Source organism: Petromyzon marinus, chromosome 5, assembly GCF_048934315.1.
Source record: "Petromyzon marinus isolate PM22_M1 ecotype Great Lakes invasive population chromosome 5, UKy_Petmar_22M1.pri1.0, whole genome shotgun sequence".
Taxonomy (NCBI): Eukaryota; Metazoa; Chordata; class Hyperoartia; order Petromyzontiformes; family Petromyzontidae; genus Petromyzon; species Petromyzon marinus.
In genome coordinates this window covers 8378184-8393036 of record NC_133671.1, presented here as the reverse complement: position 1 = coordinate 8393036, position 14853 = coordinate 8378184, and positions in this window count along the sequence as shown.

The window sequence follows — 14853 nt, the reverse complement described above, 5'->3', positions numbered from 1 at the left end:
ATGATGCGGTAACAGTCTTTGTTCGATGGCTCAGCCAAAATAAACTGATTCGAGGATGATCGTGGGAGTTCGCGTGATGGTTCATGCTCCTTGACGAGATCATAAAGGTACTGTGGTTCATTTGTGGCAACCGCTCTGTCTGTAATGAGTGGGGGAGGGGTGGATTTAGGGCAATTATATTGTGGGCAATGACGCGGCCAATGGCAGGACATTTGCAGAGGATTCGCGTTTCGAATCCAACAACCGCCCTGGTTAATACTGCGGATGTGTTAACCAAGATAATACTACAGCGCCGTCTGCTCCACAGTGGATGGTTAAAGATCCCGTGACATCATTCCCAACAGTCGGGCCATTTTGTGCTAGCGACATTGTCCAAATTTACCAAATTTGAGAAAAAATTAGCCGCAAATTGGAACATACACAACAATAATAGACCCCCTACTGTGAAAACTTGGCAGGACCCTCCTGAAACTGATTTAATGACGCTTTCCTGAGTAAAGAAGCAGAATGTATAATTAAAACAAATCAAACATTCGTCGACAACACTTCCTTAAAGAACAAATATATACAGTAATAGGTGACGTTTTCGGGCAATGTCCATTATTCATAGCACATCAATAGGGCAGAGAGGGAGATATAGAGTGGATAACACGAGTAGGAGACTGCACTTTAATGTTTCTGCGAATTATAAAGGGGGTTTTCGTGAACAGAGCATCACATAGATTAAGAGACAGGAAAAAGCACACCTCATATCTTAGGAGCCTTGTGGGGTCCGTTGAAAGTTGGTCTTCTAATTTGTGATAGATGCCCTGAATGACCAGGGGAGAACCCACGGTGACTGAAAGTCTTAAGGAAGCCTGGATTGAAACAAATGCAGAATCACAAAGGGACAGCGAATACAATAAAAACGGAAGCAAAGTGGTAAACAAACAAGCTAACAGCTTCTAAAACATTTAAAAGAGTCGCAATATAAGTTCAAAATGAGCTATAAAGATAAACATTTATAATTAAAAAAACGCGGCCTTTCTGTGCAAATAAAAACATCAACAGCACGAGCATTAAAAACGCTCAACTAAACAATTGACAGTGGTTGTCCTAAAGGAAGTTTGAACCCCACCATAATAATGTGGATTTATGATAAACTCTGCCCCATTTAATCGCGCATTATTCTTAATTCCCGTTCATCACGAATGCATGTTCACTCATCACACATAGAAAGCCCTTTGCAACAATTCCAATGTAGTTTAACACGTCGGCTTTCGCGACCAATATTACTCATAATAAAGGTTTTTGGGTTAGATCGCGTTATTTATAAATGTGTCCTAACCCTCCACCACCCGACACGGCCAATCAGCAAAAAAGTGTCACGTTGACAAAAGACAAATAGTTCACTACTTTAGCCCACCGGTGTGTTAAAGAGTGAACCCACAACATTTACAGTTTGAATACACGTTTCGCTGGTAATTACATCCAGCATCATCGGGCAATTCGCCAGAACGGTAAAGCCCTCACTTGCTCCCGGTCTTAAATAGAGCAGGAGGGTGACGTCATCATTTAACTCATTTCAGGTGCAGTGATTTGAGGCGGAGGGGGGTTATTGTAATTATATAATCGATTGGTAATCAGTCAATGGTTATGATTAGTAATGAGTTGTAGATTAGTAATTAGTTGTAATGTGTGTTATCGTGATTATATGCTACATTAGTAATCCGTTAATTAATGTGTTCCCCTATAAGGAATTGTATTATTTAATAATACGCTTCCAAGCCGCACTAAGCCTATAGCTATCGGAACGATTAAAGTTATTTCTGTTTCTTTCAATTTCAATGGATGCTCTAATTAGTCTTTGCCAGTAATAATTAGTTTTACACAACACTTCAACGTTATCAAAATCAATTGAGTGTCCTTGTTGACAAGCATGTTCTGCCACTGCCGACAGTTGTGTTTGATATTCTTAGCTCTTTCGGTAAAGTCACGTTGAAGGGAAACAATAAAATAATAAAATATATATAAAACAATAAAAATTCTCACGACGTTTCAACCATAACACAAACGGTCGTCATCAGGTGTGTCGGTTCGCATTAACTTATTTATTTACAAACGCTGTATTTATTTACTTATAAAAAAAACGTTAGCGCCACGCGCAGCGATTTGGCAGTTTATTTAGAAGGACTAGTCCATCTATGTTCTGAGAAGAGGAGGGGGGAGACGAAAAATTAATGTATGCTGTCTGAAAGCCACTGTAAGCGTGAACAATCAATTAAGACCTGAAATGGTTAATCAAATCTTTCCAATGATTGCTAAACCAGAATCCATTTTCTCGGTTGAAATTGTCTCTGTGCTTGTATATGTGGATAGCCTCATGAACGAATCTCTCATGGTAGCCAGACGGCTTACAAAGAACCTCTGTCTTGGAAAAGTCAATGTCATGTGAGCCCACTGAATTATAACAATGATCTGCCACGGCCGAGGTGTTGGTCCTACCGTGTTTAAGGTCTGCTTTGTGTTCACGAATGCGGTCCGAGACATGGCGTTTGGTTTCTCCAATGTAACTACTACCACAGAGGCAACTTAGTTTTTAGACACCAGGGTACTGTATGTCCGGAATCACATCTTTTACATACGGAACCAGATCACGGATTTTATATAATGTGTTGAAACAGACCTGGATCTTGTGTTCATTCAAGATTTTGGAGATATTTTTTGTGATCCCCACAATGTAGGGTAAAGTGATGTTTTTTAAAGGCTCCTCAAGAGGGTCCTTCTTCATGGTTTGAGTGATAGCTTTGCGGATTGTATAGTCGAGATAATTTAATATTTATTTGGTGTTCTTTTAGTCTTTTTCCGTCCCGTCTGTCCAATATAGCATCTGCCACATAAACAATTAATCCGATATACACCTTCTGTTGATAATTTAGGTAATTCGTCTTTCGTGCAAAATACTAGTTTTTGAATTTTGTGTACTGTACCAAATCTTACTGTAATGTTTTGCTTTTGCAAAACACAGGCTAATTTGTCAGTTACTCCTGAGATATATGGAATTTTAATTGTTTTAAGAATCTGGTCGCTTTCAGCAGTGTTGCTTTGCGATCGTGATTTGGCATTCAGTGCTCTGTTAATTTGAGTATTATTGTAGCCATTATGTCGTAATGCTTCTTTAACGTGTTTGATCTGTCTCACTAGACTTTCACCATATGACACTGTTTTAGCCCGATGTATGAGCGTCTTTATAAGAGAGGATTTCTGAGCTGGATGATGATGATGCGAATCTGCATTCAGATAGGCATCAGTGTGCGTTTGCTTTCTGTAAACGCTGTGTGTTATTTTACCGTTTATGCCATGTCCAAGCAAAATATCTAGGAACGGGAGTGTGTTATTCACCTCCATTTCCATGGTGAACTGGATGGCCGGGTTTTGTGTATTGAGATGATTTAGAAAATCATTAAGTGTATCTTTACCATGTGGCCAGACAACCAAAGTGTCATCCACGTATCTAAACCAAAAAGATGGTTTTAATGTGCTCGAGGCAAGTGCTCTTATTTCAAACTTTTCCATGTAATCTACAACTCATTACTAATCATAACCATTGACTGATTACCAATCGATTATATAATTACAATACCCGCCCTCCGCCTCAAATCACTGCACCTGAAATGAGTTAAATGATGACGTCACCCTGCTGCTCTATTTAAGACCGAGAGCAAGTGAGGGCTTTACCATTCTGGCGAATTGCCCGATGATGCTGGATGTAATTACCAGCGAAACGTCGTATTCAAACTATAAATGTTGCGGATTCACTCTTCAACACACCGGTGGGCTAAAGTAGTGAACTAATTGTCAACGTGACACTTTATTTTGCTGATTGGCCGTGTCGGGTGGTGGGGGGTTACGACACATTTATAAATAACGCGATCTAACCCGAAAACCTTGATTATGCATTCCAATGTAGGTCTGTTGAAAAACTGGCTCAGACTCCAAGGATACATCCCGACCAGAAGGGAGGCACTTCGTGCCTAGTTCATGTGCTATGAAATGTTCCATCATTTATCACTAAAACTGTACTCATATCTCCGCCAAAAAATGGCAAATTGCTAGGGCTATGTGTTTCAGAAGTTTAATCAAAATGTGAACCTGGCCCTTTGACTTTTGGCGTGATAATTGTATTTTCTTTCCCTTTATTTATCCACTGCTGGATGAAGGCCTTCCTATTTTGTGTCGGGCATCGGGGGTTATTTAACCATACTTCCCCACTTCCGATTGGCGCTGGTCAGTGAAGCATGGAGCACGGGGACCGGTTCAGATATCACTCACCACTTCATGTCAACCATAGCCGGGAATCGAACTCAGGTTGCTGGGTTGATAGTGACCCACTGCGCCAACTGCTGTTTTTGGAACGTGCGGTGAATAATGCAGCTTTCTTACAGCAAATTACATGAAAACATCCATTGGAGAATTATGCTAGGGGTCCGATATTTTGTTTTTACTGTCGAGCATGCGATGTGCGCAGTTGGCCTTGCACGCTGTTGCATCATCTTCCCCTCTCTCTTCAGAAGTCAACACAGGCTACAGCCGTGATGCTTTTAACCGTGGGAGGGAGAACGGAAACCAGCCTTCATGGACCTCCTCCCAATCCAACCTCTTGTAATCCTCTAGGGCATCCACCATCATCATTATCATCATCATCACCAGACTTAGGTCAATCTGCTGCCAAATGAATGCCTCCCCAAGTCGTCGCCATCTCTTGGTCCAACGATGTAGAAAAATATATCTACTACCGCTACGTGAGCTAAATTAATCGATCCATCTCCATGGTGGACAAATTTGGTTGTGGTTCCTCCTTTGGCTGCCACTCTCCATAATTAGTCGCGAGCATTGGCCAGAATCCCTTCTATTTCCGTGTCTTGCCCAGGTCCACTTCTTTTTCTTAATCGTAAATGTGTGGATACAAACTGTTTTGTTGTTTTATGGCCATAAACGGTTTTACACAATAGACAGGCGAGCATCTGGAGGGGCTGGCTCTCGTCATATGAATGTGTAATTTACACCAATGGCTCCAGACCAGAAGTTAAAATTTGAGGCCTGCATGGTTTCATTGCCCAGTTCACAAACTTGAATGACCAAATAGCGAAAATGTGTAAAAGTGAATACCTATCAATCTACATATTATTCAGCTATCTCCTGGGAAGGAAATAATCTCAGGAGATTTTCACTTGATTAAAATATTGTTATCTTAAATAAGCTGTCATCTGATTAATGGGACATTGATGGTGGTGATTTAATTAATAGTAATTTTAATTAGGCCGACATCTAATTAATGACACAGTCGCCTACTGGCGGTTTAGAGTGAAGTGCGTATCTAATTTTTTTTATTATCTCTAATTAACATTTTTTTTCACACCTTTGCGACAGAGACCTTCAATGCAAAACCGGTGTGGAAACGGTCACCAACGTGATAACGGAATTACGAGTACAAAGCTGATGAAGCAGACGTACATGGAAATCCACAACTGTGCTGCATGGCTCGGTCGCATCTATTCAAACGCCAACAATGGCTGTGGGCTTACCACAGGAAACCACTCATTCAGCATCATAATGGGCCCTACATAAGTGCGTGGCACGTCCTGTGATGCCGTTTTGCAGTCACATAATTGTGTAAAATGTAATTTTATTGTAAATATGTTCACGAGGTATATATATATATTTTTTACACTAAGTTTTTTTTTACTTATATATTATTTTTTATTCTTGGTTCTTTCGGTAAAGTCACGTAGAAGGGAAATAATAAAATAATACAAATTAAACTATAAAATTCTCACGACGTTTCGATTGCAACACAAATAAAACACCACCTGATGATGCTTGTGTTTGCAATCGAAACGTCGTGATAATTTCATTGTTTTATATTTTTATTATTTTATTATTTCCCTTCTACGTGGTGACTTTACCGAAAGAACCAAGAATATGAATCCCTGCAGTCACGAAAGCTTTAAATCGAAATATTTGTTTTTTTCTCATACGTTTCATGTATGTGCGTATGTACGTTGAACTTCTTTCTCACCGTGCGTAAACAACTGTGCTAATCGGAAGCGCGGTGGAAGGACATCAACCGAAGCACAAAAAAGCATGGCTAAAGAAATTCGTTTTCAATCTATACTTAAAAGTGCAGTGGCTCCCTAATACAGTATCGAATTTCAGAAATGTTCGTGTCAACTTCGCTCATGTAAAATGTCCCACTTTCTTCGGGGCACGACGCTTGTGCGGTCCCAAACTACAACTTCAACTTTGTGTGCCCACCACCCCCCCTCTCTCCCCTTTCTTGTTGGGTTTTAAGAAGGCCCATTTATTGAAATGTTAGCCGGCCTGTTACGTACGGCATAGCGATCCGTGTATAGATACCTCATTGATTTATGACACGCTAATGTTCTTCTGAGCAGGTCATTTGATATTGTGAGAAATCGATGTAAGATGCGAATCTTAAGTGCATTGAAATTCGTGGGGGACATGCGGAGGCTTTTAAATAAATTGTCGATTTCCCCGTAATTTACCCCACATTATTTGAATGAGGTAATTACACGTGGATCATCACCCTGTGTTGTGATTTGTGCTGTAAGGCAGTGGTGACAGTGGACGGGTTTGGTGGATGTATTGTTTTTGCCCGTGCTGTGTACACAAAATCAAAACACCATCACAACAACAACAACAGCAACAATCACCACCACCACCACGGAAGCTTACAGGTAGATTGTTACAATACGCGCCCATTGTGCTCTGGGAAATAATTTCCGTTGTGTTGGGAAGCGAAGTGCCGCTGTTTGTAAACACCGTTGTGGGAAGCCCCTCTGTATATACTGATGGTGGTCTCCGCTCGTTGTTATGAGCTTGTGTGGGGACTTATTTTGTTAGCAGCGTTTCCATGAAAAGGTGAGCAATGTGCCGAACGCAGACCCAACACGTGTGTGTGTGTGTACTGTATAAAGCGAGCTTGTGTTTGTGTGGCCCTGTCCAGAGAAACCGGTTTACAGTCGGGCACGTTGCCTTGCCACAGCACCAGGAAGTTTGAAGCCACCCTCCCCCCTCCTACCTACTCACAGAACTTTTGAACGAAACAAATGGGCACACAATCATTGTCTTTTTCACACATTTACGTCTGTCCACATCATAAAAAATACAACACACGGTGATTCTAACACAATCCATCAGCCGCTACAGTTGTTTGGGGACGCATAAAATCGGCAAACATTTTTCGATTTAAAGCTTTCGTGACTGCAGGGATTCATATTCTTGGTTCTTTCAGTAAGGTCACGTAGAAGGAAAAATAATAAAATAATACAAATAAAACATAATACAATTCTCACGACGTTTCGGCCACAACGCAAGCAGCCGTCCTCAGGTGAATAAACAGAGCTGTCGGAAAGACAGCGTTCTGATGAAACGTCGTGAGAATTGTATTTTATTATGGTTTGTTTTTATTATTTTATTATTTCCCTTCTACGTGACTTTACCGAAAGAACCAAGAATATCAGCAATATTGATTCGAGACAAGCAAAACTGGACCGGTTTAGACTTCCAGTGGCTTATCAGCAGAGTCAAGCTCGCTTGAATCAATGCTGGTGAAGTGCCCAGATATTACCAGCCAATGACCCTTGCTTTTACGATATGGGACCAGCGACTTTTTAAGTAATTAAAACAAAAACATCCACGAAACTCAACAATCTTACGTTTTATACTGCCGTAACAAACTGTCAAATCGAAAGTATTACATACTCTTTGGTTCTTTCGGTAAATCAAGATTTAAAGTATCACGTTACATTTTATTTTCTCAGTTTCAGTCGCGGGCCAGCGGATATAAATCTTGGGTGTGATACATTTCAACCGTGCCAATAATAAAATGTGCCTTTCACGATCCCTGGTTTGCTCCCTTTTAACGGAGACAGCATTTGAAATGTTTCCCCCACGATTACGCAATCTCACACTGGAAATGTAACGGAGACGGATGATGATGACCTTTTACGCGCGTATAAGTAGGGTCAAAATATTTGCAGTGCATTTTTGCACAATATGAGACAGCAGTTGGAACTGCGGTTGAATGTTTTGGTTCAGTGAAAGGGTAAATAAGGTATTTGGCACCAACCAAAAAGAAAGGCACGCTGATCCTTATCGGCGCATGACAAAGAGGAGTTGGCACAATCACACGTGTGTTGAAGAGCACTTGGGACTCGCATCTCGATGCGATGTGTTACCAATAGGACGGTGGACACATGGGAGGTGTATAAGGATCAGACCCTCACAATAAATATTACTTCATCAATACCAATGAGCTATTTTGTCAACATTGCTTCAACTGCTGTCCTATATAACCTCTTTTAAATAATCGCTTATACCTATGCTGTACTGTACGGATAACCTGCATTTGTAACTGCCTGTGGCGGAATATGTGAAAAAACATTCTGGACATTTGTGATAAAAGAGCATCATAGCTCATCGGATTTCTCCAGGATAAATACATGTTCTGATTCTAAATCACCTGGAATGCGCGCCGCAATCTCATGGTGAGATCTGGGAAGGCAAGCTGGGTTTGAGCCTTGCTAATGCTTTGATGGGTGGTGACTCACTACTCAGCAACGTGCTGTCATCATAAGGCTCGGGGGGCTACGATTGGCAGAACAGGGCAATGCAGGAAAATCAAATGTTGTGCAAGCACCTTCCATACACATTGCTCATGAAATGAGTTAAGGTACACGTTGTCATCTAAACTAGTATTCATCCGCAGTGCGGTATAATAAAGAAATAGCTTGTGGCTGTACTCACACTGAGAGACTCACCACCGTCATGGGAATGTGGAATTTCCACAGCTGGCTCAGGTCCGACTAATTTTGACGCCTGCTGTATATTTGGAGTTTTCGTGTATTTTTCTCTGGGCCCTTACGATTTTCCCTCCACATTTAGAATCAACGTGCTTTTCGAGTATTTTGCTGCAATAAATTTCCACGTGACAAGCTACTTAAACTATCATTTGTGATGTCCAGGTCGCTTCTGAAAAAAGAGCTACATAGCTCAGTGGGCCTTACCTGGTAAAATAAAAAATAAATATTCTAGAGATAATTTGACACGCATGTACGAGGGTGCGTGGGTGGGGGGCATAGAATTCTAGATTTGAAATTTTCGTGACTGCCAGGATTCATACTTTTTTTCGGTAAAGTCACGACGTTTCGGGCGCAACACAAGCGGCCTTCTTCAGGTGGGCACAACTTAGCGAAAGCACACCGCTTAAGTGTGTCTCAGAGGTGGGCATAGAAGTACAATACAACGATGATTTGAGCTGGCCCTCTCCGGGTTGACGATCTGTAAGATATCTGCGCATCCGGCACACCACATCCATGATAGTTTTTCGTCAATTCACGTGCCAGGACCCGCTCTACCAGTGAGGTGCCAAAAATTGTCATCAAGTATTCATTATTTACTCTTTGGTTCTATTGGGTAAAGTCATGTAGGTGAAAATAAAATAACAAAAAATCACGACGTTTCGGCCACAACACAAGCGGCCTTCATCGGGTGAAGGGACGAGACTACGTGACTTTACCCAATAGAGTATGGATCCTAGCAGTCACGAAAGCTTTAAATCTAGAATATTCATTATTTATGCCGCATCTCCCGTCCAGTGCCTCATTTCGAAGCGCCAGAACAAAGGCTTGGGCGCCGGGAGAGGGTGGTGGGGGGGGTGGCATCTGAGAAAATTACTCGGTGCGTTACGACACACAACGTTCAAAAACAAACCGGTATCGGAAATATACGCAACATAGGTAAAGGCGAAGCCCTGCAAATGCTCGCTCACGCCGCTGCTGCTGGCAGAAGAAAAAACACCTCCATCAGTCTTCCACGCTTACCGGACGTCTCAGATGAGGTGGTGGGGAGTTACCCACATTTTACCCCGGCATTGTGGGTTTTTTTCTCTCCCTGATAGGTGGACAGGCTGCAGGTAGGGGTGGTGGTGGTGGTGGTTGTGGGATGTGCCCTTATATTGAACTGCCGCACCGGGAGATCGAACCGACGACCTCTGAATGAACGTCCGGTGTCATAACCCATGACACGACGTTGATTACACACCGAAAACGATGTCACACTCTTATCATGTACATACAGTATTTAAAACAAGTTTTGCCGTCTGGCTGGAGGGAGGAACGAACGATCACGTCCAAAAGAACGTTGCTAGGTTTTTTTTTGTTTACATAATTTAATATACATTTGTAATTGCCATTCAAGAACCCAAGTTGTAAAATATAATTTGTTTTAAAAAAAGGTGGTGGGTGGTGGGGTGGGGGGGAAAAGGCGCGTTGTTAGTTTTAAGTTTAAACCCCCCCACACAAAAATGAAATCCACTGCAGACGACATAGACACAACACGCGTGAATAAACAGGCACGCAGGGAGCGTAACGTCGCGAACCCGACGAGACCGTGGGAGGCCCGGGCGCTTTGTGCGCGCGGCATTTGCGGAATGTGGATGAGTCACTCGGCAGCAGTCACACGCCCGCTGGCCGCGGCTATATTGGGGCTGTGGGGGAAACATCACGCAGGGGGGTGGTGGCTGCTACACTCACACACTCACACGGGCAGTCACAGGCACACACACACAGCACACACAAAGGGCAAACATCACGCAGGGAGGGGGGGAAGGGTAATGGCTGCTACACTCACAGCCAGGCACACACACACACAGCACACAAAGGGCAAACACACGCAGTGGCTGATGACTGCTACACTCACAGCCAGGCACTCACACACACAGCACACAAAGGGGAAACATCACGTGGGGGGTGTGATGGCTACTATACGCACATAGACTTAGACTGTTGGGGTAAGTGCTGGTATCCAGTAGCAGCACGAGGGGGGTGGGTGGCCATCACCTCTCCCGGCCGCCTTTGTCTCCCCAGTGCTGATGTTTAGACACCGCACCAGGGACTTATTAAGGCTGAGTAGACATAGGGGATGCCCAGGACCGGTTCAGATATTCCTCGCTGGTGTTTGCCGGGTTCAAAGTGCAACGCGCTAACCGCTGCACCACCGCTCCTCAAAGGCACATGCGGGCACACACAAAGGAGACATACATCACGCAGGGTGACCGCTGCCACAAAAGACAAAGATCCCTCGTGTAGCCTTAACAGACTGCGTGGGCAAGTGGCGTTAGCGGGTAGCACCTATGAGGGCTGACACGGTGGGTGGTCAGCACCACGCCCGGCCGCCTTTGTCTTCCCAGTGCTCACGTTTAGACTAACATCACGCAGACGCTCACAGTACAAGTAGCTGGGACGTCCCGTCCCAGCCGAGGGAGATCTGAGCAGAGGACTTGGCCACTGTTGTGGACGTATCTTTTTTTTTATTTAACCACGATAATAAACAAAGCCAATTGAAACCCACGTAACAGTATCGCCTATTTTACAAGGGCGACCAGGGTTACATGAATTTAAGAACGCGATATATATTTTTTGATGAAACAAATACATTCAATTATAGCTTCAGGAAATTACTACGGGAGGCAAGTAGGTGGTAACGGAAAACCAAGAGGCCTTCTGTAGTAATAGGAGGCTTCAGGATCTTAATATTTATGCTGGAGGAATTCGATAAGCTGTAAAGCGCTTCTTCCCAGATGTCCAGTGAGGCTATGGCTGACACGTTCATAGTTGTTGTTGTTTGCTTAGGGGCCGTCCATAAATGACGTCACGCATCTAGGGAGGGGGTGGGGGGTCAGACATTTGTGACGATGTGTGACGAGGGGGGGGGGGTGAGAAATGTGACGTCACATAAAAATGCGCAACTTTAAATAAATATAGACAGCACGTTCTACTTAATTAAATAGACTTTTTGATAAATGTTTTCTCCTACAACATCAGAGTGCAGCGCCACATTAAATACGCACTACAATGTCAATAGTTTAAAGCGATTTGAAGCATGTTTTACATTTTTTTTGGGGGGGGGGGGCAGAGCTTTGTGACGTCATATTTGAGGGGGGTCTGACTTTTTGTGACGCCGTGTGACGAAGGGGGGGGGCAAAATCGTCCAAAATCGCGTGACGTCATTTATGTACGGTCCCTTAGAAGCAACGGCTTGATTTGTCACTGAATACGCGTGCTTTCTGGGTTGCTGGGAGACCGAAAGAAGGTGGCAAATAGCCACAGTCACATTGCCGTATACTGGACGTGGTGTGCCCCGTTATGGATATATGTTCCAACATCACCAGACCCGGCTGAAATTAATGAATTCCCTTAGCATCCATCCAGCCCTTTGTTGTTGTAGAAGAAGCGTAGGGTCTGAGCTCGCCAGAGGTCACAGTGTCCTATACTACTAAACATGTGCTCCCCCCTCGTGGTCAAAGTGAGAATTGCACCTAGTGAGTTAATCACCTTGCGACGGTCAATGCCCGAATTGTCAGTCCACTGCTGGTTGAGGGGGGGGGGTGCTTCTCCACACTCGCCCAATAAACGTGGAGCGTTGTGGCCAACGTTGGGTCAACGTTGGTCCGATGGTTTCATCTAGAGCGCCACGGTGGCGAGATGTTTGCACGTTTTCCCCGTGGTCGCGTGTGGATTTTTCTCCGGGTCCTCCGGGTTTTCACTCCACATTTAGAAACGCGCGTTTCGAGCATTTGGCCGCTATAAATGCCCACGTGATGATAAGCCACTTCGTTGGCCTATCATTTGTGTCCAGGTCGCTTCTGAAAAAGAGCTATACAGCTCAGTGGGCATTACCTGGTCAAATAAAAAAATTTAAATCGTTTTATAGTTTTACACTCCAACAATTGGCCCAACGTTGGCAAGTGTACTGGGACGTCGCCTATGACGTAAATCAGCTGGAATGCGCCCGATCTCGTCTAAACCTTTGGAAGAAGCTAAACAGAGTTGGACGGTGCTTTGGTTGGACAACCATCGTGAGTGACATGTGTTAAAGGCTACGGGGTTAGGTCGTGAGCTTGTCGGTCAGGACGAGTTGAAGGCTGCGAGCATAGACGCGGGAGCGTAGAAGTGGAGTACAACACTGAATTTTTCTGCACCGCCCTCTGTTGCCCATCACAGATGATTTCGCGCGTGCTGTGTTCAAGGAGTGTGTTCAATTGAGATCCGAGTTTCTATTATAATTGGGTCAAAGGTCACCTTAAAAGTGTTCCCACTACGATGAGCGTGGGACCATAGGGATACTCGTCTCCACTGGTGGCCCTGAGCCAGTGGTGAAAATTCCACATTCCTATGACGGCAACCATTGTCTCCAAAGTACTATTATAATTATTGCGCTAACTTTCCACACTGATGTGATCACCGTGGAGGAACGATGGGCCAAGCCAATCTCTAACCACACTCTGAGGTCCTGATATAATTAAGAGTGATCATCTGACCAAATCATTCGGAATGCACCAGATCCCATCACATGCCTTTAGACCTCGACAGCTCAGCAGGCTCGAACCTTGATAAGTGCTCGGTTGGGTGCAGTCGGCGTGGTGAGGGCTGTACATCTTCACCAACCCGCAGTGTCCAGTGTGGTGAAGTATGGCCAATTAACACTCACGGGCTCACACGACCCAAAGATACCCTCATCCAGCGCAGTGGATTTAACAATGCTTGTGGTTACAAAAAAAAAACATGCAAACAAACATGCTCCGCACTTCCGATTGGCACGGTTGCCTACGTCGGACGTGAAAGCAGTTCAACATACAGTACGTGTAAGCGGGCAAGTGCATGGGCATGCAGAGAGCCTGAATCCAGCGCCACCCACCGTCACCTCTAAACCACAGAGAGTCACCAAGCTGGCCGATGCCAGGTCCACCACCCCCACCACCCCCACCCCCAACAAAAATATCCTGTAGCAGCATTTACTGCGGGCCAAACAAAGACTTGCCCGAGCAAGCCCAGGCGAGCAGGGCTACGTGAATCGGGGTCATATCCAGGCGGCTGCAGCTGTTGTGAGCGAAACATCGGTTAAAAGTAGTCCGAGTTGTCTTTTCTTTCACGAAGATCGTATATTTTGCCTTTTTCGTTCAAATGTGATCTGCATTGTGCCATCGGTGTCACCTCACGAAACCAAAGTGTCCAACAGTATATTTTAATATCTCACCGGAGAGCAGCGCAATCGTCGTTTGTGTGTTCGTAAACGGCTGCAGAAGTGGACATCACAGAGCTACGTCTGAAAGCTCTTTAAAGTGAACTTTGGTCTACACAATCCGAAAGCACAGTTACATTAATGTGTCGCGTGACACTTAAAACTAGAATTTTTTTGAATTCTAGGAGCATAAATTGAACACATATTAAGGTCCGTAAAGAATCAAAGTTAATGCGACGGGTGTTTCTTGTGCAATCATTGGCGAATGGGCTGAGACCGTCCAACTCTAGAACATTCCCTTGACGTGCCCTACGTCCGCCTGTCTCTCCTCGTGGGCCCTGTCTTGCGCGGCAGCGTCGAGGGCGGTTTGGCTGAACGGGTTGAGATTTACGAGATTCGGGGGCCCAACTGGTGACCTAAATATTTGCTGGCGTTACTCTCGTGCATTCGCATGTGCGTGGTGGCACGGGGGTGGGCGGGGGTGAGCGTTTGCTGCTGCTGTTTTGGTAATTTGTTTGATCCTTCATGTACTTTGCACGACTATCGTTGTTATTATTACACGCTTTCGATCAACTCACTCTGTTGTCGTATCCTCAAATCTTGTAACTTAATTTTTACCCACTTCCCAATGTGGTATCGACTGCAAACTTGGTATATACTTACGTCACACTGATGACAATACTATATTCTATCATAGAAAAATAAAACAAATACATTTTTAAACAATCTTTTTTTATATGTTATGTTTCGCCTTGGGTCTAACTGTCCACG